Here is a 25,667-nt window from a genome sequence, read left to right on the forward strand (position 1 = left end):
TTTTTACGAAAATTAACTTTGAAAAAATATATATTGCGCTACATTGGGCTATATATATGTTAGCCCAATGTAGCCCAATGTAGCCCAAAGATGGCCACCAGAGACAAAAAAAATAAATGTAGCCCAAATATCAGCCAGATGTAGCCCAACTATAGCCTAATGACAGAATGTCCCAGAGTGTTCTAAAGAACAACTAGAGCGCTAACAGTCTTACTTATGACAAAAGTATGGCACACCTGAAGTGATCTTGATTGGAATAAAGTGTTAACACTTAAAGCATTTAATTTGCAAAGGAACAAAATGAGGGGGTTCATTTTGCCATAGAAATTATGATTAGTGCTTAAGAAAGAAAAATTAGGGCACATTTTGAGTGACTTCTCAAATCCTCTTATATTTCATTAAAACAATTCTGATATGCAGTCTCCCAAGATGGCCACCAGAGACAAAAGAGCCCAAATGTAGCCCAAATATCAGCCAGATGTAGCCCAACTACAGCCCAATGACAGAATGTCCCAGAGTGTTCTAAAGAACAACTAGAACGCTAACAGTCTTACTTATGACAAAACTATGGCACACCTGAAGTCATCTTGATTGGAATAAAGTGGTAACACTTAATACATTTAATTTGAAAAGGAACAAAATGAGGGGTTTCATTTTGCCATAGAAATTGGTGAAAAAATGCTAAGTATTTCACTTTGTTTCCAATACATCTGACTTTTCCAGGAATGCCCGTTAATGAACTGTGCCTGTGATGTTGAAAATTAATTCCACTTGGATGAAAGAAAATCGGAGGAATTCCAGCAGAAAGGCAAACACTTTTCACAGTGCACTATGGGACCTGTAGGAATGCAACAACAGTCATGTGATGTACTAATTTTTTTAAAAAGAGCGCCAGGGCACACCTGCTTTCAATAGATTCCTTCCTGTGATCAAGGCAGAGCGCCGAAACGTTGGTGAAAGGAATCGGTGCTGCTTTTAAACCAGAATAAAGACCTGTCAGCAGTATTGGGCCTCACGTTGTGTTGCTTTCGTGGTGAAATAACGGGCTGCTCCGTGCCCATTCTGTGAGGCCACTCTGTAGGGTCAAGCTCCAGAACGGGGAACTGTTTGTGTGTTTAAATTGAGGAGCGAGATCCACTCGCGCTGCAAACCTAATGAGGAAATGCCACTGAGTGAAAAAGGCAAGCGCGAGGAAGAGATTCTATGCAGGGTGACCTCCTGCAATGATCGTGCTGCAAAACGGACTTTTGTTCAAGTTGGTGAAAAAATGCTAAGTATTTCAATTTGTTTCCAATACATCTGACTTTTCCAGGAATGCCCGTTAATGAACTGTGCCTGTGATGTTGACAATTAATTCCACTTGGATGAAAGAAAATCGGAGGAATTCCAACAGAAAGGCAAACACTTTTCACAGTGCACTATGGGACCTGTAGGAATGCAACAACAGTCATGTGATGTACTCATTTTTTAAAAAGCGCGCCAGGGCACACCTGCTTTCAAAAGATTCCTTACCGTGATCAAGGCAGAGCGCCGAAACGTTGGTGAAAGGAATCGTGCTGCTTTTAAACCTGAATAAAGACCTGTCAGTAGTATTGGGCCTCACGTTGTGTTCCTTTCGTGGTGAAATAACGGGCTGCTCCGTGCCCATTCTGTGAGGCCACTCTGTAGGGTCAAGCTCCAGAACGGGAAACTGTTTGTGTATATATATATATATATATATATATATATATATATATATATATATATATATATATATATATATATATATGGCTGCTAAACTGGCCCTCTCACGACCCAGATCCAGCTCTTCTACTCTTGCGCTCCGCGATCTACATTGGCTCCCGGTAGATCTACGGGTCCAATTTAAAGCGGCCTGTTTGGTGTTTAGAGCGGTACACCTCCTAGGCCCTATCCCGTTACAAAACATGTTTGCATGGTATTCTGCCCCACGACTTTTGCGGTCGTCATCGGCTCACCTTTTGGTGGTGCCTAGGTTTCAAAGAGTGAGGATGGGCGGCCGCTCATTCAGAGTGGCGGCAGCCAAATTGTGGAATTCTCTCCCACTCACTCTTAGGAGCCACCAGGACTATCTTCCATTCCGGAAGGCTTTAAAGACCTATCTCTTTCCCAAGTAATGGCTGTGCGTTTGTGCTGCTTAGGGTGGGGGTTCTCTGATCAAAGCGCCAGGATGCCCTCTGGGTGACAGGTCTGCGCTCTATAAGTATGCTAAATAAATAATAAATAAATAAATAAATAATAAATATATATATATATTACTCACACAAGTTAGCCCCGAAAAGAGAGAAGCCACCGGCAGTGTAACAATTCACTTTTATTTCCATTCGAGCAGCTTGCAAACAGGCTCCCCGCAGGACCGGAAAACCTTCATAGTGCCAAACGCGTTTCAGGAAATTTCTTCCCTTCCTCAGTGGCTGTCAGGTGAATAATGTCAAAGCCGCAGTTCATGTGCACCAGATAAATCCAAGACCTGCCCGGATGGGCGTGGCTACTCTCCTAGCCTTCTGGGTCTCGTAGTGCTGCATGGTATTTCTCAAGTGAGTCCGCTTTGAACATTATGCCAAATTAAAACAAAATGTACTTGCCCATGTGGGTTGTTTATTCGAAGCTGTGGGGCTGCCTGTCACGCTTTCCAACTGCTCGCTTGTGAATTTCAGTCGGAACAAGGCAACGAGACCCAGAAGGCTAGGAGAGTAGCCACGCCCATCCGGGCAGGTCTTGGATTTATCTGGTGCACATGAACTGCGGCTTTGACATTATTCACCTGACAGCCACTGAGGAAGGGAAGACATTTCCTGAAACGCGTTTGGCACTATGAAGGTTTTCCGGTCCTGTTGGGAGCCTGTTTGCAAGCTGCTCGAATGGAAATAAAAGTGAATTGTTACACTGCCGGTGGCTTCTCTCTTTTCAGGGCTAACTTGTGTGAGTAATTAATTGCAGTTGAAGCCCAGCCGCTTGAGAGAAGTCCATCGCATGTCCGCGGGCCCGTGCTGATGCATAAAGCCATAAGTTTCACACCAGTTATAGTTAGGAATTAGAATTTAAAAAACCTATTAAATTCACTGAAAAAACCATAGGTTTCACACAAGTTATAGTTAGGTGGAAATTTTACTCGCATAAAATCATTGAAATTCCCACGTTATAGTTGGTTGCACTCACTATAACTTGCGCGTGCAATGCACTGCTGATGGCGTCACATATTACATCACTCATGACATGGTCAGTGACATCACTCATGACATCACTGATGACATCTCAAATGACATCACTGATGACATCATCCAGTGAATGTGTATCTTTCTGAAAAATAAATATTTTTTATATATGTATATCTAAAGGTTGATGGAAGAATAAATGGGTAAGTAAATGTCTAAATGGATGTTTTTTTGTGTAAAATTGATTGGTTAACTGACTTATTAAATGTATCTTAGTGAATACATATATTAGCGAGTAATGTTTAAATATTTAAATATCTGTATCTGTGTCTCACTTTGTGTATAAGTGGCTGCATGGGTTGGTGAGTAGCTACATGAGTGTGTATATGGGTTATCAGTTGTTTTTTTTAGTATCAGTATCAGTGTCTGTATGGTTCGGTGGGGGATATTACTTAGAGCACAGATGCATGAATGAGTGACTCACTATTTGTATGTATTTTGAAGACAGCATGTGTGCAAGACTGTATGGGTGGATGATTGTGTGTATGGGTGGGTTAGTGAGTATGTGTTTTTATAATTGATTGTTTAAGAGAGTAAATATGTTTCCGTTTCTGTAGAAGTATGTGTAGTGGTGTGTATATAGCAGTATAATCAAGTAAATGGTTTTTTGATAGTTTATTTGCATGTGTGAATTTGTGTGTGAGTAACTATATGGATGAGTATTAGTGTGTAACAGGATGTATAGGTGTATGAGTACATATGATGAGTAAGTACATGCATGAGTGACTATATAGAACTGTTGGTGAATGAGTGGATGTGTATGTAGATGTTGGAATTACCTAATAAGTTGTTGTAATTGGTATTGGTTTCTCCTTTTTTAAGAAAATGTTAGTTTCTATTTTTGAATGTGTGTGTCAAAGGTTATTTTATGCCGATAGGAGGTCTGCCACTTTGTCACAAGGATGTTGTCATCAGTGATGTCATTTGAGATGTCATCAGTGATGTCATGAGTGATGTCACTGACCATGTCATGAGTGATGTAATATGTGAAGTCATCAGCAGTGCATTGCACGCGCAAGTTATAGTGAGTCCAACTAACTATAACGTGGGAATTTCAATGGTTTTATGCGAGTAAAATTTCCACCTAACTATAACTGGTGTGAAACCTATGTTTTTTTCAGTGAATATATATATATATGAACATGTAGGCTCCACACAACTTCCAGCAAGCATGAACGCAACGCCGGCGATGAAGGAGACGGACCACCAGGTACAGGAACAATGTTTTTTATTTCACCACCACAACAAAGAACAGCTACGCGTTTCGGGCTTAGAAGCCCTTGTTCACACTGTAATGGTCAGTAAAGTTAGTTGCTTTTTTATGTATGCTATAGTAAAACACACCCCTATCCATTACATCATCAACCACATGATCATGGAAAGTGATGACATACATGTTTGTTATTTTTGTATTTTGTTTTTGTTTTCTTTCAGAATAATTCCTGGTATTCAACATGATATCGTAATTGAACATCAAAGTAAATTATGAATTTTAAAGAGTATTAAATTGTTATTTTTTACAATTTTTTTGACCATTTTGTATTTCTTACTTTTAAAGAATATATCTAAATATATATATATATATATATATATTTATATATATATATATATATATATATATATATATATATATATATATATATATATATATATATCCACAGAATCCTTTCGTTTGGTCAAGGATGACGAGCCACACCATCAGGTACTTCAAAGTTGTTTATTCGGGCATAAACGACGCGTTTCGAGCTCACGGGCTCTTGGTCACATGACCAGCGTTTTTTTCACTCAAGTATATATGCAATTGCATTATCATGGAAAGGGAAGAAAGATCTCCGTGTTTACAAACATCACACGGAGATCTCTTAAAAGCAATGCGTTTTATTCAGCAAAAACAGAAACTCAATGAGTATCTAAATTAATGCATTTTCCCCATTGTTTGGTTTTAAAGAAAATATATTTAGTGAATAACAACATAACATTTCAAAATAAAAAATGACACGTTATCAAATGTTCATATATATATATATGAGGGATTGCAGTCCGATTTAATTCTGTCTGTATAATACCTGAACTGCAACACCAACTGAAATACATTGATTATTTCTTTTTTTTCCTATTCAGAATGTATTGTAGAAACAATGGCAATACTCTAATATATATATATATATATATATATATATATATATATATATATATATATATATATATATATATATATATATATATATTATATATTATATATATATATCCAAAAAAACACAAGATTGCCCCAGTTGAGAGCGCCTCACAGGAAGGTAAAGTTGCAGCGCACAGTGCAGCAGATGAGGCAGACGCTAGCAGCTGAACATCACAAGCCATACACGTTTCGGGCTCCTGCCCTTGTTCACTGGCAGATACTGACTCACACACATGAAACAGCAGTGACGTACTTTATTATCAATTAAGCCCCGTCCAACGGCCTCAAGGCATTCTCTTCTTTGTAGTCCTGCACATTGTATTACCACAGTGTGTTTCTCATGTGGCTCACCTTCGTCAAAATAAAACACCCTTGTGGGCTGCTGCTAACTCACATCCCCAATCACTGCGAATACAGTTCTTAGCGGGGAACACCAACCCGTCCTGAGCGTCCGGGTAAGAGGCACTCATGATCCGCCTTTCAGTGGTGGGCAATCTCCGCGACCGGGCTGGTCGCCTATTATCCAAAAAAACACAAGGTTGCCCCAGTGGAGAGCGCCTCACAGGAAGGTAAAGTTCCAGCGCACGGTGCACAGGATGAGGCAGACGCTAGCAGCTGAACATCACAAGCCTTACGCGTTTCGGGCTAACGCCCTTGGTCACGGGCAGATACTGACTCGCACACATGAAACAGCAGTGACGTACTTTATTATCATTTAAGCCCCGCCCAACGGCCTCAAGGCATTCTGTTCTTTGTAGTCCTGCACATTGTATTACCACAGTGGGTTTCTCATGTGGCTCACCTTCGTCAAAATAAAACACCCTTGTGGGCTGCTGCTAACTCACTTCCCCAACGGCTGCCAATACAGTCCTTAGCGGGGAACACCAACCCGTCCAGAGCGCCCGGGTGTCAGGCACTCATGATCCAATTGGCAGCACCCACTGGGGTAAAACGATAAAGGACCACAAGTACCAGCAGGCTTTGCAGCACTCGCCCACAAGGGCGGGGTCTTGAATGCTTATTAAGGCTGTCCCTCATCATTGACTGCCACTCCCTGTTTCTTTGCCCGTGATCAAGAGCACCAGTTGTTCGAAACGCGTTGGTCTTCGCATTAATGAAGAGTGTGACTTTTAATCCTGCAGTGCTGAAAACCTTGATTAAAGGCATTCAACTCTCCGCTGTGGCATCTCCATGTGGGGCGACTCTCTTGGAATATATATATATATATATATATATATATATATTATATATATATATATATATATATATATATATATATATATATATATATATATATATATATATATATATATATATATATATATATATATATATATATATATATATATATATATTTATCACTCCACTGCCAAAAAGACTTGACACACCAGCACTCGCAGTAAGTTAAACCTTATCAGGTTTCTTGCACAGAAAAACAATGAAGCAGATGCGTTTCAGCACTTGCCTTCGTCAGTGTCAGCTGGCGACGGCGAGGCGGAAGTTAACAACGGCAAATACAATAAAAATAAAAAACGGACCACTGTCCAAATCATAAGCGCCATCTTGTAATGGCAAAACCAAATCATAATTAAATCAGTTCAGGTAAATCAGTTCAGATTGTTGTTGGGAAAAATGCATGTGATATCTGCTTTTGCATTACACAAGATAAATAATTACATCCTTGTTTTAAGCCCTAGATGGGCGATCGTTCTAAGACAATTAATTCTGTGTCATTTGAATTACTAATAAATCACAGTCCAACATTCTCTGATGTAACCTGAATTATTGTATCATGTGGTGGTGTGTCTCGGGGAAAGTCTAATTATGTTGGAATGCGCAGCAAACATTGAGCCCTGAATGGGCATACAGTGAAAAAATTCTTATAAACTATTCATAGTTTCTTCTAAAATCACTGTCTATTCTAAATGGAAATATACATTATACTACATATTGTATAGTCCCCTGACTCTTTACTACCTTGGTTTCTTTAATTCATTTTTTTTAAAAATACTCTGGCTTCGGCACAGCTCATGGTTACTTTCTTGTATCATTAATTACAGATGTGATGTTAATTCTTCCCCTGCGTTAAGACCTCCAGGTGACTTTGTTTGGAGTTTAATGATGTACCTCGACTCCAAACGTCTTAGCTTACGTTTATAGTCGCCCCCTCTCGAATCTTGTAGGATGCAGTCTAGGCTAAAAAAAGCTAAGCAGATTTATATTGCTATTATGGTGTGTGGCAAAATGACGAGCCATCCGGTAGTTCTCGTCCTTATTAGCGATGGCCCGTTGGTGTTCTAATATCCTTAGCTTAACTGCTTTTGTTGTACCCCCTACGTAACGATGTCCGCAGGGACATTTCAGGCAGTACACTACATACGTGGTAGAGCAGGTTATGAATTTAGGGATTCTGATATTCTGATCTTAGCTTCCTTGTGAGGTACCTGATATGATAACACCCTCTGTCTCGTACTACATGCCTTGCATTTCCCACATGGGTACGACCCATGCATGACGTGTAGTTCTGCTTCAGATCGTTCTTTGGATAGGTGGCTTGTACTAGCTTATCCTTCAGGGACTTGGTTTTCCTGAAAGTTATCATTGGATGATCCGATAGATCCTTACCAATGACAGCATCTGATTTGAGAATGCCCCAATTTCTTACCATAATGGCTCTCACCTTATTCGCTGCCACTGAATAGTTGGTGATTAGTCTTATTATGCCATTGCCCCCCTTCTTTGCTCTGCTCTGCTCTGCCTCTTAGTCAAGAGTGTCTGCCTGTCAGTAGCTAACACTTTTCCTTTAGCTTACTGAAGCACTGTGTGGGAATAGCCACGTGATTTAAAACGTTTTATGCTTTTCTCAGCTGCCTCCTCAAAGTCCTTATCCAGAGAACTGTTGCGTTTTATTCTCAACGGTTCCCCGTAGGGGATGCTTTTCACAAGGGTTCCGGGGTGACTGCTCCTTCCGTGGAGAACGGAGTTCTCCGCTGTCTCCTTTCTGTAAAGCGCAGTTTGAATTGCGCCTGAGTCCACAAAGACCCTAAGGTCCAGAAAATTGACCTCTTTCTTGCTCATGTTGTGGGTGAAATGCAGATTCAGATCATTGATGTTTAGGGCTGCTATGTATTCTTCTGCTGAGGATTCTGATCCCTTCCAAATCAGGAAGCGATCGTAAATATATCTCCTCCAACAAATTACCCTGTCCACCCATTCGGCCTTGTCATCCGCCCAGGCCACCTGCTTCTCCCACCAGCCCACGAATAGGTTCACGTAGCTGGGGCGAAGCAGGTGTCCATAGCCGTCCCCCTAATCTGCCTGTACCATTGGTCCTGGAAAATAAAGATATTGTTATTCAGACAAAATGATATCAAGTCCATAATCATCCTGCTGTGTTCCAGGTATCTGGCAGATCTTAGGTCCAGGAAAGTTTTCACCGCTTTCATCCCATCATTTTGCTTAATACTCATATATTGGCTGTAAATGTCTAAAGTTATCATTATCAGATCGTTTTCCCACTCCACATCCTGTATTTGCCTAAGGAAGTCCTTGGTATCTTTGGTGTATGAACTCAATTGAGTTACCCAAGGGGCCAGAAACGAGTCAATGAATTTCGACCTATTTTCTGTCAGTCCTCCAATGGACGATACGATGGGTCTCCCTGGTGGTTTAGTGGAGTCTTTGTGTATTTTGGGCAGATGATAAAAACTGGGTAACCTAGGTTGTTTATTCTGCAAGTATAGGTACTCTTCTCTGGCCAAAATTCCCTTGCCATACCAATGTTCAATCAAGATATGGTATTCACGTACGCTTCGTTAGTATTCTTGTTCTGTTGTAGGTAGGTAGTTTTTGCGGTCTTGTAGCTGGGGTGGGGCTTCTTTGCAATAGTTCTGGCAGCTCTGAATCACAATATTTCCGCCTTAACCAGAAGACTTAATCACGATCGTGTCGTCCCTCTCAAGGCTCAGAATTGCATCCGTCTGGTTTGATGATAGATTCCATTTTGTTTTGTACTTATTAGTTTCTTCCTGTTTAGATAATTTTTGTAGTTCTTGGTTCACTGTCTCTCATTAACAGTCTCTATCAACAGCATCAATCGGTGTCTGGGGGAGGAAACGCGAGGGTGGTTTAAAGATGCTACGTTCCCCAATCTGGGCTATACCAATGGCTGCGCCTCTACTGACTACATCCACTGGTGACACTGCCTGGGATCCACTCTCCTCTAGTAGTTCCTCAAGTACGGCCATGTTTTCCAGGTCCCTGATGTTGATATCAAAGGGATCCTGTGGGTCAACATGTCCCTCTATTGTTTGCCTCTGTGTTTTTTCTCTGAGGGCCTTTTGTTTGAAAAATTTCCAGAGCTTGAGCTTCCGAATAAATAGAAATAAGTCAATGCGTGTCTGTGTGTACTCATAACAGCTCGTTGGACAGAATGTTAGTCCCAGCTTTGGCAAGCTCTCTTCACTAGTGGTCAGGACTCGCCTAGAAAGATTGATTATGTTGAGATCTTCCGTTAATTCCTCTTGTTCCTGGCCTGTCGGTTTCTCAGTTGTCTGGTGCCACTCCCCGTGTTTCCTCCCTCCTTTCCTCGTGATGCGCCTCCGCTTGTGTTTGTTGATTGTTCTGGTGGGCGCTTTTTCCCATCCCTCAACCAACTTTGGCGTATTAGATCAAACTCCTCACGAAAAGAAGGCTGGCATGTCGCTCCCGTTGGACGTCTCTACCTAAATTCTCGTCTTCTGACTGCTCTGCGCTTGTTACCTCCGAGTCTGAGGTCTCTGCAGATACCTGTGGCTTCTGGTTCTTCGCCCTCAGGTCACGACGTGGTGCGTCGTACTTCTGCGCAAAGTCAGTACTCTTCCTTGCTCGTAGTCACGAGCGTTCGAATTTATGCTGTTTCCTCTGGTGTATTCTTTTCTCATAGACAGTGAGCCGTTTCTTCATATATATATATATATATATATATATATATATATATATATATATCAAAGCTCCAAGGTTCCACCAGTTGGAGACGCACTCTGACATCCACTGCAGCAACCTTCATGAGGTAAAAGCTGGATCGGCGGGCGGATCCAGTTTACAGCATGCCTGTCGATTAACGCCTGATGTGTTTCGTGCTCATTGCACTCTTCAGAGGTGCAACAGTCATTTTGGCATAGAGGCCACACCTCCCACTTAAAAATATGAGCCCTCCAATGGGCGACTCAAATGAGTCTGCATTGATTTGTGGGTCTTATAATGTGTGCCTCAGTTATGTGCCGCTGTCGGAGACGTTTTAGCCCACCAATGGGCCTCCACTCACACATCTGGCTTGTCAATCCTCCATGGATGCCTCCACATTGAGACTCCGTGATTCGGAGTTCCGTCGCCCCAAATTTCCGTGTGGTGCATCTCCTACGGCTGGGAGGCCGCGTATAGATCAAAGCTCCAAGGTTCTCAACAGTTGGAGACGCACTCTGACATCCACTACAACAACATTCATGAGGTAAAAGCCGGATCGGTGGGCGGATCCAGTTTACAGCATGCCTGTCGATAAACGCCAGACGCGTTTCGTGCTCATTGCACTCTTTAGAGGTGCCACAGTCATTTTGGCATAGAGGCCACACCTCCCACTTAAAAATATGAGCCCTCCAATGGGCGACTCAAATGTGTCCGCGTTGATTTGTGGGTTTTGTAGTGTGTGCCTCAGTTATGTGCCGCTGTCTGAGACATTTCAAGCCCACCAATGGGCCTCCACTCGCACACCCGGCTTGTCAATCCTCCATGGATGCCTCCACATTGAGATTCCGTGATTCAGAGCTCCGTGGCCCCAAATTTCCGGGTGGTGCATCTCCCGCGGTTGGGAGGCCACGTACAAATCAAAGCTCCAAGGTTCCCACCTGTTGGAGACGCACTCTGACATCCACTGCAGCAACCTTTTTTCCGATTGCCCTTGATCTCCCAGCTCTGCAGCGACGTCACTCGTGCTCACCTGCCAGTGCCGCAGGCACACTTCCTTTCTGCTAATATCTGCGGCGAAAATCTCTCCTAACTTTCTTCGGTAAATATTGATGTCGAAAAGGTAGTGTTAACCAAGCAGTCACGAGGACCTGCTAAAGATTTGTTTTAACCCCCTTTTCACTGCAGAGATTTGAGTGGAGCGCACTTGCAAGGGGGAGTTCGGTGAGCAGTGTATCGGTTTAATGTAGTGCCACGCTGCACTCGGAAACACTTCCAGGCACTGCGGTGCAGGATGCAGGGCATTGTCATTTATCTTGATTGAGACCAGGCCGGTGTTTTTCATGCCCATCTTCCAGATTTGTGCTCTAAACAAATCGCCGACCGTGGGTAAGGGCTCTAACCGGGAAGTTAAGTCTAGTGTGACCTCCGTGACCTCTATGCCTCCTCCTTCTGATCGTCCTGTTCTGAGTAAAGTGCCTGGTGGCAATAAATGGAATAAATGAAACCCCAGGTTATGAAAATATGATTTATTCTGGCCTGCCAATTTAGCAAGGTCCATGTGTGACATGGTGCTCCCGTCCACATTTGTTTCTGTGTGTTCTGGGTCTTGTAGCCGTGTTTAGCCCAATGTAAAACCAAGAATACAAAGAGAAAGAGAAATCATGGACTGGAGCAGTTGGGTACGACCTGGGACGACTGACAGTTATAGACAATACGTTCATTCTTGAGCTGTAATTCCAGGTGCACCAGTAAATTGTGATACCCCACACCCTAAAACCCTACCCCAACGCGACTCTCCCTGGCCCCCAGCCCTTCCCCTGCCCTAAAACCTAAAACCCTACACCAGAGGTGCCCCCCTAGCCTCCAGCCCTTTCCCTACTATAAACCAAACAACCTACCATTGCGTGATGCCCCCATCCCTTAGACTACCCTAAAAGACTACCCCTGCGTGACCCCCCCAGCACAAAGCCCTTTTCAGACTCTAAATACTAGCCCTGTGCGACTCCCCCCACGCCCCCCAATGCCCACAGCCCTTTCCCTACCCTTAAACCCTAAAACACTATCCCTGCTTGACCCCCCCGGCCCCTAAAATATTAGCCCCCTGCCCCAGGCCCAATCCCCCTTACCTCTCTCCTCGTGGTTCATGCATGCAGCTCGTCTGAGGGGGCGGTGCACGTTGTGAGGCAGCGTCTCTCAGTTTCCTCTAACGATGTGGATTGCCAACACATTTGTTCCCATGCATATGTATATATTTTTTTACTACCCATATCCCTTTACCATTCATACATTTACAATGAAATTCATTGTAAATGCATGCGTGGTAAAAAGCATATGTATAGTAAAAAAATGTGTAGTAAAGTCTACGTGTTGTAATGACACATGCGTTGTAACGCTTGCGTTGTAATGGCATGCGTGGAAACAGCCACATTGTAATGGCGGTTTCCCCATTATTAGATGACAATTAACAAAATGATAGACCTTTTTAATACACCCATGTTTCTGTGGCCTTATTTCTAAATGAATTCAACACATTTGGCAAGGTGCCCCCCCCCCCGCAGGTGGCTGAGCTCAGAGGGTGTTCGGATGTATAATAGCATCACCCGGTTCTGCAATGTGTACCACGAGGCAGCCAACATGGTACCTCGTATGTTTCTCTCACGCTGCCACCTTTGCTGTATCCCACCACTCACACATGCTACCATATACACGAAGAACTTGGGCGAGAGGATGTAGCCATATGGCTAGAGCGGTCGACCTCGAAGCTGGGGAACCGGTTTCGAGTCCTAGCAACGACGCTCAACATCTTGTGATTCTGGGCATATCACTTAATGTCCCCGTGCCTAACAAAAATGAATGTGTCCTCATGTAACAAAACTGGAGCTCATGTAAACCGCTCTGATACCCGATGTCTTGGGTCTAGTTTGCGCTATATAAAACTCTAAAAAAATAAAATATATATAATACATATTTTTGTTTGCATATTGATATAGCACAAACTCAACCAAATATGTTGTAGCATAACATAGCACTGTACCTTTTCTTCACAGAGCCAAGAAGCACAGTGAGCTTATTTCTCTGCAGCATCAAACTGCGATAATACCCATCTGGCCGTCAAACCAGTAGTGAAAGTGCATTAAAAAAAATATGGGAACTATGATGCTGCGCGCAATGGGGACATAGTCAAAGGCATGACTAAAAGAACAAAATATTCTTTACATTTTTTAATCTTTCACGTTCGGGTAACTACATATATAGTAACACACAGCTTAAATGAAAATGAATACAAGTTATGTTAATCAGTGGGAAATGCTCTATTGTACATTATGAAACCTCTATTAGTTAATGCACTGCAGAGTTGAATCCTGGTTGGTGCAGTGGAGAATAGTGGCTTGTGAATGTTTAGCGCTAGAAAGTCACAATCTGTGAGAGAAAACGTTGTGACTATATAAGTCATTATTTAAAACTTCCATTACACACAGTTTAAGATAAGGCAGCTACAAAATGGGCAAAAATGTTTAAGATAAAAAAAGTGCTTCAAAAATATAGATATTAGTAATGCCCATACTGTACATAGTGCATAATTGTCTTTTAAAAGCACACTTCACAGCTTAGCTGATAGCTCGCTTACATTACCTCTCCAAAAATGTGTGTCATCAGGAAGCATCAAGCGATTCCAAGTAAGCTACAGCCATCGGGTGTTAATCTCACAGGCTCGTGACAGACCGGAAATCGAGCTAGGTACAAATGCTGCTGAGCAGAGAGACAGGCTGCATTGCAAATCAGCTGTTTCAATTCATCTCTGTGTTTTCCCCCCTGCGAGACTTTGTGATTTTTAACCGCATTCGTGTAACGCCTTCTCACCTTGTCTACGGACCTAAAGTGCTTGTTGAATTTGGGTGACGTCTCTGGTCCTTGGGTTCTCACTTGACCTATGACAGTTGCCTGCTGTTCTTCTGATTGGTTCTGTTTCACATTATTTAGAGGCGAGTCACACTGGACAGTGTCCAGCAAGGTAGGTTGTAGCAGGGCAAAGCATTCTCTAGTATGGGGTAGTGGCTGGCTTGCGCAATAATCAGGCCACACTAATGTTTAAAGCGTAAAAGGCCATTTATTAGGACCAGGCTGCACAAACATAAACAACAACCAAATACACAATAATCAACAAGAAATCCCCCCGCCACATCAACTTAACCTTCATACACTCTGGCCTCACCTACCATTCCACTCCATGACCCATTCTGTTCTTCATCCCTTTCTTCCGATCTCTCTTAGCATCCTGGCATTACCCTCATGCCTCCAGTCCCCCATCATTCACTCTTCCCACCACGAGCGGTGGGTGCACCCGCTAGTGACTCCCCCACCCCTCCCAAGTACCACCAACCCTGCAGCCCGTAATAAACTGGCACGCTCTGCCAACCCTACCCTTGAACCCTAATAAATGTAGGCTGGGTTGGAGGCCTTGATTAAACTTCCCCACCCGACGATGCCAGAATGCAGGAAGAGGAAGTCGCCTTCCTCTCCTGCATTCTTATACCCACCCCCCAACCACACCCCCAACCCCAGCCTGGCCCTCCTCACGCGAAAGACCCCGGGGGAAGACTAGACTGCGTCTTCACTTCCCCCGGGGTACTGCATCGTGCAATAATCAGGCCACACTGATGTTTAAAGCGTAAAAGGCCACAAACATAAACACCAACCAAATACACTATAATCAACAACAAATGACCCGCTACATCAACTCAACCTTCCTACACTACAGCCTCACCTTCCAGTCCACTCCATGACCCATTCCGTTCTTCATCTCTTTCTTCCGATCGCTCTTAGCATCCTGGCATTATCCTCATGCCCCCAGCCCCCCATCATTCACTCTTCCCCCCACGAGAGGTGGGTGCGCCCACTAGTGACTCCCCCACCCCACCTAAGTACCGCCAACCAGGGAACCCCCTTTAGGGCGGTTACCTGCCCCCCCCCCCCCTCCCGGGAACCTACTGTGCATCTTTCGTCCCCATTCTTTCAAGCATTCCTGTGACACCATATCACCTCATTCCACAACTTGCTGACCACATCTCTCATCTCCATCATGTAATAGGCATTCCCCATTGTCGAAAGATGCACACCGTCATCCCTAAAGAGTAGCCGTTCTTCCAATCCTAGTACATTTCTCTTTGCAAAAAACCCTCATCGCTCTGTTCAATTTCCTTCGAGCCTTCTCAACTGCCCTATGTTTGATTGCCCCTTTCCAAATCCACGTGGGGATAAATTCAGTCTATGCAATACAAGTCCCAGCCAATCTTTGCTTCATTACTTCCAAGTGTCTTTGCATCAGCTGTAAGAGTGCCAAACCCGACAGCTGAATCAAGTCGTTCTACCCCAAATGGATAATCAAAAGATCCTGGGATCCGTGCTGTGGGACCATCTTCGCGAGCCAGGGCAATAGTGCCCCCCGTCGCATCCCCCTTTCCCCCACCAGTGCACCTCATGTTGTTGTCCTCTGAGTCCCAGGTTACGGCCGTACACCTGTTTCTCTGCATATTTGGAGGCCCAGTGCACGAACGAATGCCCCACAATGCATGTGCCGGTCTTGGCCCCCGGGCCACCCACGCAACCTATGAGAAGAAAAAGGAATTAGTAAACATCCTGAAACACATCTCCCCCTGTGATAAAGAGACCTCCCAGGACCTATTATCGTTCCACTCTTAGTCCAATCAGTACAAACCCAGAGCTTAGGTGAAAACAAAGATGTATTAACACCTTTGTATATTTATTCAGAAAATTAAGGAGTAGTCTTATCCTAAGGACGTGATTAAATGCACGACGGTTTCTTGAACACAAGAAAAGCAAAGATGAGTTCCAGTAGCCAATTTCACAAGTCTCTTTTCGTCAGGCAGCTTCCTGTTGGCTCCTCAGTGGTTTCCTAATTGGCTTGGTGTCCCCAGAAGAAAAAATGAAATGAAATGAAATGAAAATTGCACTTATATAGCGCATAACTACCCGGAGGCCTCGCAGCGCTTTAGACTGAATACTGGAGGAGGGCTGGGGGCGATCAGCATGTCTTCGCAAACAAATGCGTTTTTAACGCCCTTCTGAAGGACAGTAGGTTGGTGAAAAAAAGAAACACAAAACAACCACCAGTCAGTCCTAATGCATATTGAGATCTCAATAATAGTGCTGACCCTTCAACTAAACAGGCTATCATCGCAGTCTGTGAGGGAACAGGGATGTGAGTGGTAGGAGCGGTCTTAAATGGTGCCTGACATACTTAGACCGTCCACCCTTGTCTCCCCTCACCGCCAACCTCCTCCTGAATTGAAGAAATGGCACTTGCCTGAGGCTATGGTCCTCCGGCACCGTAGCGTGGGGTATCTCGGTGTCCTGCTCCTCCTGGGGACTACCGGATACAGAGGCAGTGGGTGTTGGGGAAGCCTCCCTCTTCAGCTCCTCTTCTTCATGGCTCTCCCGGGTTTCTTCAACAAACAGTTCTCCCGACTGGCACTGGTCCCATCCTCTCGCCGCTCCTCTGCTGTCCTCCGTCTCCACTCCGCTCTCCTTTACCGAATTTGCATCTTCCCCCACCTGTGTGTCTGGCCCACAGCTTTGTTTCCTCGCGCATAACATCAGTCCTGTGACGGCTGGCGTATCTGTCCCTCTAACCTCCTCTTCCTGCTGGTCCGGCCCAGACGCCATCTTGAAGGGCACGGAGGTCCCATCCTCTGCGAGGTCCCTATTACACTGCCTTTCTCCTCGGGATGGACGATTGGGCCATTCAGTTACAGGGAATCGGGAGAGGTAGTCAGCGTTACCTTGCAACCGTCCAGGAATATGCATGGTCTGAAATTAAAAGGGTTGTAATGCTAAGAACCATCTCAGTACTTTGGTGTTGGTATTCTTATTGATAGCTAACCGAGTCAAGGGGGCATGTTCCATTAGCAGAAAGAAGGTTCTCCCCAATAGGTAATACTGTAATGAATCCATAGCCCACTTAATGGCTAGGCATTCCTTTTCCATGGTGGCATATCGGGTTTCCCTTGGGAACAATTTCCGACTCAGGAATAACACGGGTCGTAGAAGACCCTGTGCATCTGGTTGGGACAATACAGCTCCTAATCCTCTATCAAAGTGTTTCTGTTTGAAACACAAATGACTTTTTAAAGTCTGGACAGGTTAGGACAGGAGCATTACATAGTACTTTCTTTAGGGAACCAAAACTGTCTTCCTGTCTCTTTCCCCACTCCACCTTGGCCTTCGTAGTCTTGTGTCAGTAAGTTTGTGAGAGAACTAGCTAGCTCGGAAAACTGAGGGATAAACCTGCGGTAGTATCCTACTAGCCCAAGAAAGGCTCGGACCTCTTTCCTGGTAGTGGGTCTGGGAATATTCTGAATAGCTCCTAATTTCTTGTGTTGTGGTAAATTCCTTCCTTCACTGATGGTGTACCCCAGGTATTCTATCTGGCGTGTTCCAAGGGTGGTCTTTTTTGGTTTTAAAATAAGACCAGCTTGTCTTAGGGTATCAAATATGTTAGTGAGATGAGCTAAGTGTGTTCCCCAATCTGGACTATAGACCAATATGTCGTCCAGATATGCTACAGCATATCCTTGATGTGCACTTAATAGGACATCCATAAGCCTTTAAAAAGTTGCCGGCGCTCCGTAGAGACCAAACGGCATCACTTTGAACTGGTATAGGCCTGACGGCGTTGAAAAAGCTGTCTTTTCCCTGACATAGTTAAAGGAATCTGCCAATAACCTTGAGTCAGATCAATGGTGGACATGACTCTAGCTTTGCCTAGCCTCTCAATCAACTCGTCCACATGGGGCATGGGAAAGTTATCAAACTTTGAGTGAGCATTCACCTGACGAAAGTCTAGGCAAAAGCGCAGACTTCCATCCGGTTTGGGTACTAACACAATGGGTGAGCGCCAATAACTGCGAGAAGGTTCAATTATATCAGCTTTAAACATAGCCTCTATTTCCTGTTCTACAGCTGTCCTCCTGGCCTCTAGTATCCTATATGGTTTCAGGTTTACCACTTGTCCTTCTTGGGTGACAATATCGTGAGCCACAAAAGAGGTACGGCCTGGGTTACCAGAACTCAGCCCTGGGTATTTATCCAACAACTGCTCCAACTGCTCCTGCTGCTCTAAAGAGAGCTTAGATCCCATCTGGGGTCTCTCCTTCTTAGACTCTCTTTCGAGTTCCATATGTATGTCTAGTAGTCTGTTGACAGTTACTTGACATATGGGATTTATTATTTCTCCTTCTTCGATACAGTTCTCCTTCTTCTCCCATTTCTTCAGGAGGTTTATATGATAAGTTTGTCCGAGACTATTGGTATGGGGTACCGCAACTGGGTATGTGACATGAGTGACCCTCTGTGTCACTGTGTACGGTCCTTGCCAAGTTGCCAACAACTTCTTATCTGAAGAGGGCAAAAGAATCAGTACTTTTCCCCCTATCTTCAATTCTCTCATTCTGCTGGTACGGTCATACTGCTCTTTTTGGTCCACTTGAGCTTTCTCCATATCCTGATGCACCGTGTCCCACAAAATAGCTAAGGGTTCCTTCAATATTTGCATATAACCCAAAAGGGGTTTCCCTTAGTGCGAGGTTTTCGTCCAAACAGGAGTTCAAAAGGACTGAATCCTGTAGACTTCTGCTCGTGTGTCCTGATAGCAAAGAGCACTAATGGTATTTTACGATCCCAATCTTTTCCCGTCTCTCCTATCAGTTTCTTCAGGATGGTCTTGATCGTCCGGTTGTACCTCTACACCAGACCATCTGTCTGTGGGTGGTACACGGCCAATCTGATTTGGTGAACTCCTAAAAGATTACAGATCTCCTTCATAAGTTTAGCCATGAAATGAGTCCCCTGATCTGTTAGGATTTCCAAAGGAAAACCAACCTGGGTAAAGAAAGATATCATAGCCTGTGCTCCTGCCACTGTGGTCATGCTTGTGAGTGGAATGGCCTCGGGATATCGGGTGGCGTAAACTACCAGAACTAAAATATACTGGTGTCCCCTGGCTGAGTACACTAGTGGTCCTACTAAATCCATACCTACCCTCTGGAAGGGAATGTCAATAATAGGCAAAGGATATAATGGTATCTTCCTGTTCTTGGAGGGATTTAACAACTGACACTTGCTGCAGGTTGCACAGAACCTGGCAGTTTCCTGATACACTTCCGGATAATAAAAGCGATCCACCAGCTACTTTAACGTGAGCTCTTGGCCATAGTGACCCCCTACCGCCTAGCTGTGGGCTAACTGTAACACCTTGTCTCTAAATGCAATTGGAATTAGCAACTGTTCAGATTTTTGTCCAGGACCACCACTTGCTCTATACAGCAATCCCTTTTTTATGAAAAAATAGGGGCCTACCTTGTCGGGGTCGACTTCCTGTACTTGCTTCCAGGCCTGTAGCAAGGTGCTGTCATCTCTCTGGGCAGTTCGAAAGCTCCGGGCAGGAGTATTTCCATTGTCTGGAGAAGAGAGCATAAATGAGGCTACAGTATGACAGGCATGTGCATAGTTTTCCCTATCTTTTCTTTTCTCACTACGGGTTTTCTTTTCCCTGTCTCTAGGACTTGCTATAGGTTCAGTACAGAATGGGGCTTCTTGTAGCCATTCCACTGCAGCACACCTCTTTGTGAGCTCAGTTAAGTACTTGTGGAAGTGTGGAAGGTCAGTGCCTAACAACACGGTTTCTGGCAGTCTTGGAACTACTCCCACCTTTCTGACCATTTATCCGGATAGTCTTTTTATACCTTTGTCTACTGCCTCCTGTCACTAACACTCTTCCTCGGGTCCATCTCACCCCCATAGGTTCTGAACTATCTGTGTTTAAGGGACAGTTTCTGCCTATATGCCCCTACTCTGCACAGCGAAAACACTGAGGCCCTATATGTACTGGAGATGGTTTTGGAAGGGGTTTAGAAACTGGTCTAGTAGTAGAGAAGGGCCGTTTGTCTCCTTCACTGGGTGTTTTTGATAGGGGCTTAAAAGAAGGAAGAGGAGTTCTGGTCGTCTGGGCTTTGAAGTCTGGAGATCTATGATATGCACATGCTAGTTCTATGGCGGACTGTTGTGTCAAACCTGGATGCTGTTTTACCCAGGCTCTCGTGTTACTTGGCAGTGCTTCCAGGTATTGCTCTAGAAATACTTTCTCTACCATCTCCTCCACTGCGGAAGTGAGGGGTTAAAGCCAGCGGGTTCCCAAATCTCTAATTCTGTAAAACAGAGCTCGGGGTTGTCTCCATAACCCCATTTCTCTTTGCGAAAACGAGCCCTGTAATACTCCTGATCACACCCCAGTCTTTCTAAAATTGCCTTCTTAATATCCTGATAGGGCGTAACTCCAGCTGGGTTGGCTGCTTCGTATGCTGCCTGTAGTTCCCCAGACAATAAGGGAGCTATGTACTGACCCCACCTCTCAGGGGGCCATGTGGCGGTGGTAGCAACTCTTTCAAAATTTGTAAAGAAATAATCCGGGTCCTCCCCCTCTTGGAATTTCTGAAGTACACTTCCAGGGACGTGCAGGTGTACTCTGGTGCTAGAAATAGCATCCGTGAGTCGTAGAATGGCCGTGTCTTGCACCTGTTGATAATTAGTTTAGCAGGACTGCCTGTTCTTTCAGGGCTTTATGGAAGATTCCCTTTCCTTCTGTGCATTTTGATTCTGTTGCTCCATGACTAACTGTAAATGTCTCTGTCCCTCAGTCAACTGCGTGATACTGTCCTGGAGAGTAACGGGCTGTGTCATCTTCAAGCCTCAGATGTCTATACCACTTCTGACACCACTGTGATAAAGAGACCTCCCAGGACCTATTATCTTTCCACTCTTAGTCCAATCAGTACAAACCCAGAGCTTAGGTGAAAACAAAGATGTAATAAAACCTTTGTATATTTATTCAGAAAATTAAGGAGTAGTCTTATCCTAAGGACATGATTAAATGCACAACGGTTTCTTGAACACAAGAAAAGCAAATATCAGTTCCGGTAGCCAATTTCACAAGTCTCCTTTCGTCAGGCAGCTTCCTGTTGGCTCCTTGGTGGTTTCCTAATTGGCATGGTGTCCCCAGAATAAAACAAAGAAACACAAAACAACCACCAGTCAGTCCTAATGCATATTGGGATCTCAATAATAGCGTGGGGTATCTCAGTGTCCTGCTCCTCCTGGGGATGACCGGATACAGAGGCAGTGGGTGTTTGGGAAGCCTCCCTCTTCAGCTCCTCTTCTCCAGGGCTCTCCCGGGTTCCTTTGACAAACAGTTCTCCCGACTGGCACTGGTCCTGTCCTCTCGCCCCTCCTCTGCTGTCCTCCGTCTCCACTCTGCTCTCCTCCTCCGAATTTGCGCCTTCCCCCACCTGTGTGTCCGGCCCGCAGCTTTGTTTCCTCGCGCAAGACATCAGTCCTGCGACGGCTGGCGTATCTGTCCCGCTAACCTCCTCTTCCTGCTGGTCCAGCCCGGGTGCCATCAAGAAGGGCACGGAGGTCCCGTCCTCTGCGAGGTCCCTAATACACCCCCAAAAACCCCCATGCCCCCTTTCACTCCAGAACCCAGACCCAGAACCAACTTCCGTACATAACGCTCACAACACCGAGACTTCCACCTACCAATTCGCCGGATCCTGTCCCATGACCAACCTAACGGTGCCGCTGCCGTCGCCGCCCCAATGCGAAAAGAATGCGTGCCAAAGCCCGCCGGGTTCAACACCAACCTGTTCAAAGCCATACGCCAACAATTGCGCAGCCGTGACTCTAGCCCCAGATGCATGACAAAAGATCTCCCCACATGTAGCCCCCACGGAACCCAGAAATGCCCTCCACTCAGCCACCAGGCACACTCCCCCACAGCCAGCCTCACACAACTAAACCCACTTCCCCCGCCCCAACTGATCCGTCTTTGACTGACCCAACCAAATCCCCAGATGACCAGCATCCAACCTGATTTCTTCATACCTCCTGCATCCGCTGGCCCTCGTCACCAGCAGCTCAGAGACCCTGAACACTCAGAAAAACATCCATACAATGCACAAACAGAAAACGCGAACCTCAAAACTGTCATAACAACACCACAGCAAAACCTCAACCAACTTGACCAACAAATCAAATGTGACGGCTTCCCTCATCGCCCTTCCCCCCCTGAGCTCCTTACCCCAACCCCTGAGCACCCTCCCTATGACCACATCTTTCGTAGGGTCAAAACAAAAAACAAGCTACCATAAAAGGACAGCCCGCTAACTTCCCTGTAATAGTCGCGGACGCCAACCCCCTGTCAATGCAAAGTAATACAAACTGCAACACCCCTTGCTCCAACACTGAACACTCTCCACATACCGCATCTCTTCGCAATCCCACAAATGAGCCGAACTCCGCCCATGCCAGCCTGTAGGTCTGCTTCGTTGAGTCTGCTACTGATTTCTCCACCAGGCCTAACACCCTCACTCCCCCAAGGCCCAGACGCCGGCCGGCAGTCTGGTCTTGCACTGATCCGCTCCAGGTGCCAGTCTCCGGAATCGCGGCCACTGCAAACGAGACAGAGCATCCGCAATGTCATTAATCGCCCCAGGGACATGCTTGGCTCGAAAAACCACATTCAACCTCAAACATTTCAGCATGAAACTTCTCAACAAACGCAGCACTCTCAGATCTCTCGCCCTCTGCCGGTTGACCAACTCGACCACAGTCATATTGTCCACATGGAACAATACTGATCTGTTCTGAAACTCTGACCCCCACACCTCCAAAGCCACCAACAAGGTAAAAAAAACTCCAGAAACGCAATGCTCCTCCCCTGCTTCACCCAATGTGCCGGCCACTCCTCAGCGCACCATCTGCCATCCCAAAAGATGCCGCCAAAACCTGCTGCGCCAGCTGCGTCCGAGTAAATTTGGATTTGCCAAGCCATCCTTTCCTCCACAAAGTCAAGTGACACCCCGTTGAAGTCAGTGAGAAAAGTCAGTCATGTCCTTAAGTCAGCCCACACTCCCATGGTAATCCGGACCCTGTGGTGTGGTAAGACTGCCCCCATCATGTCCATGCCAAGCCGCCTGCAGAATGCCCGTCCAGCCCTCACTACCCGACATGCAAAGATCAGGAAGACCAACAGTTGCTGCACTGCCCTCAAGGCAATCCTCTTTTGTCCAATCGCCCAAAACAGGCATGCCTGTATCTCAGCCACCTTCGTCTGCGGGAGGCAAGCTATCTAGTGAATGGAATCCAGCTCAATTCCCAAGAACGTCAAACAGCAGCTGGGCCCAGCTGTTTTCTCAGGCACCAAAGGGACTCCAAACCGCTGCGCCATTTCCTGAAACTGTGACAGGGCCCTGCCACAGTCCCCTGATTGAGCCTTCCGAAGAAAAAGAAAGTCGTCCAGATAGTGAGTCACGTCGCGATGCCGGCTAATCTGTGTAAAAGCCCATTGCAGAAATGTGTTAAACATCTCGCAAAGCGCACAGGAAATGGCACATCCAATGGGCAGTACCTTGTCCACATAGATGGCCCCTCAAACTGCATCCCCAGCAGAGAGAAATCCGCAGGGTGTATTGGCAAAAGGTGGAAAGCAGATTTGATATCACACTTTGCCAGTTTCGCCTTCGGCCCACACACCCGCACAAGGTGGATTACATTGTCTACTGACGCATATAGCACCCGGGAGTCTACCTCTGCTATGAAATCGTTCACAGACTGCCCTTGAGAGGTGATGGATCATGCGAAACTCACCTTCCTCCTTCTTCGGCATGACTCCCAATAGGGAGATGATCAAATGTTCAAGGGGCCACTCCACGAAGGGCCCTGCCACCCTACCTTCCACCACCTCCTTCTGCAGTTTGGCTGCCACTACTCCTGGCAATATTTTAGCCGATTTAAGATTGTCCACCCATCTCTGCACCCTCGGTCCCTGATAACCCACTCAAAATCCCTCAGTGAAACCCCAAAGCAACTTCAAAGCCGCTTCCCTGTCTGGGTAACACGAGAGCCACAGGGCCATCGCCTCCACCTTAACCGGAGTAGGCGCCCTTCTGTCCAGGCTACGCCCTACCCTTCGCATTTGTGTTTCGCCACTGCTCCGAAAGCACGACCAAGGTGAAACATTGAGTGACGGCATGCCGGCCTCCACATTTGGAGCACTCATGCCTGAACTTGCAAGGGTACCGCAAGCAATATCCCTTGTTGTAGCTCCAGCATGCACCTCTAGTGCTGGTGCCGGGCTTAGCCGTGTGACTGGTGGTTCCCGCGGGTGCAGCAGCCCCTCCCACCCCAGACTGGGCGTGCTGCGGCGGAAAGGACCGGTAAGGGACCAGCAAACCACTGGCCGTATGCGTGGAAGCCGACGAGTGCGTCAACGCCATCCACTGCATCCACAGCTCCTGATCAATCTCCCCCAAAGTCTTATCGGGGTTCACACTAACCCGGGCCAGGAACTCCTCATCATAACTCAACCAGGCAAACCCCCTGAATTGCAACTGGGCCTTCTGTATAATATCCATGTACTTCAAGAGGGGGATAGCTCTGTCTAACTGTTTTTTGCAATATATACTTGCGTAAATGGGTAAAAGCGGACATCCAGTTTTCCATGTTCACTGGCACCCTGGGTTGCCTAGTTAGTTCCCATTCTTCCTCCTTAGAGCCTTCCTTTGCCTGCACCTCCCTGTGCAATAGCTTGAACACGTCTATGTATTCATGCTTCCAGATCCTACTCTTAATCTTGTCCGATAAGTGGGAACCCAGTGGCATCGACAAGCCCATATACAGCAGTTTTTTCTGATGTTTGTCCTCCCCTTTCCCGTCCTTGTCCTCTTTCCCATCAGTTTTGTCAGTCTGGACCCCTGCCGTCATTACCACCTTCCCTGCCTCTGTCTTGGACGTCCCCACCCCAGACACATCTGCCGCTGACACCCCCGTGTCCCTCACAGACCTGTCCCCCGCTCCCACTGACCTACATGACTTCTTTCGGCCCCCTTTCGGGCCCTCGTCCCAAGCTGACCACCAAGATCCCTCACCTGACAAAGGCATCTGCGTCTCTCCCGACCGTCCATTCGAGCTGCTGGCTTTGGTGGTGTCCGCCCTCACCATGCCCTTCTACCGTGAGGCCTGCAAAACACCAATACCACTGTTGCTCTGCACCCCCTGTCCTGTCAACGTCATCCCTCACCTCTCCCTCCTCCAGTTCATTACTCTCAGAACCATAGTCCAACTCCAAAATAGGCTCCTCCTCCACAGGCTTCCACATAAACTCACACACCGCTCTCTTCACTCCTTTCTGTACTTTCAACACCCCACTATCAGGCTCCATACAAGACGCCGTTGCCCGGGCC

Source organism: Lissotriton vulgaris, chromosome 7, assembly GCF_964263255.1.
Source record: "Lissotriton vulgaris chromosome 7, aLisVul1.2, whole genome shotgun sequence".
In the NCBI taxonomy this organism is placed as follows: domain Eukaryota; kingdom Metazoa; phylum Chordata; class Amphibia; order Caudata; family Salamandridae; genus Lissotriton; species Lissotriton vulgaris.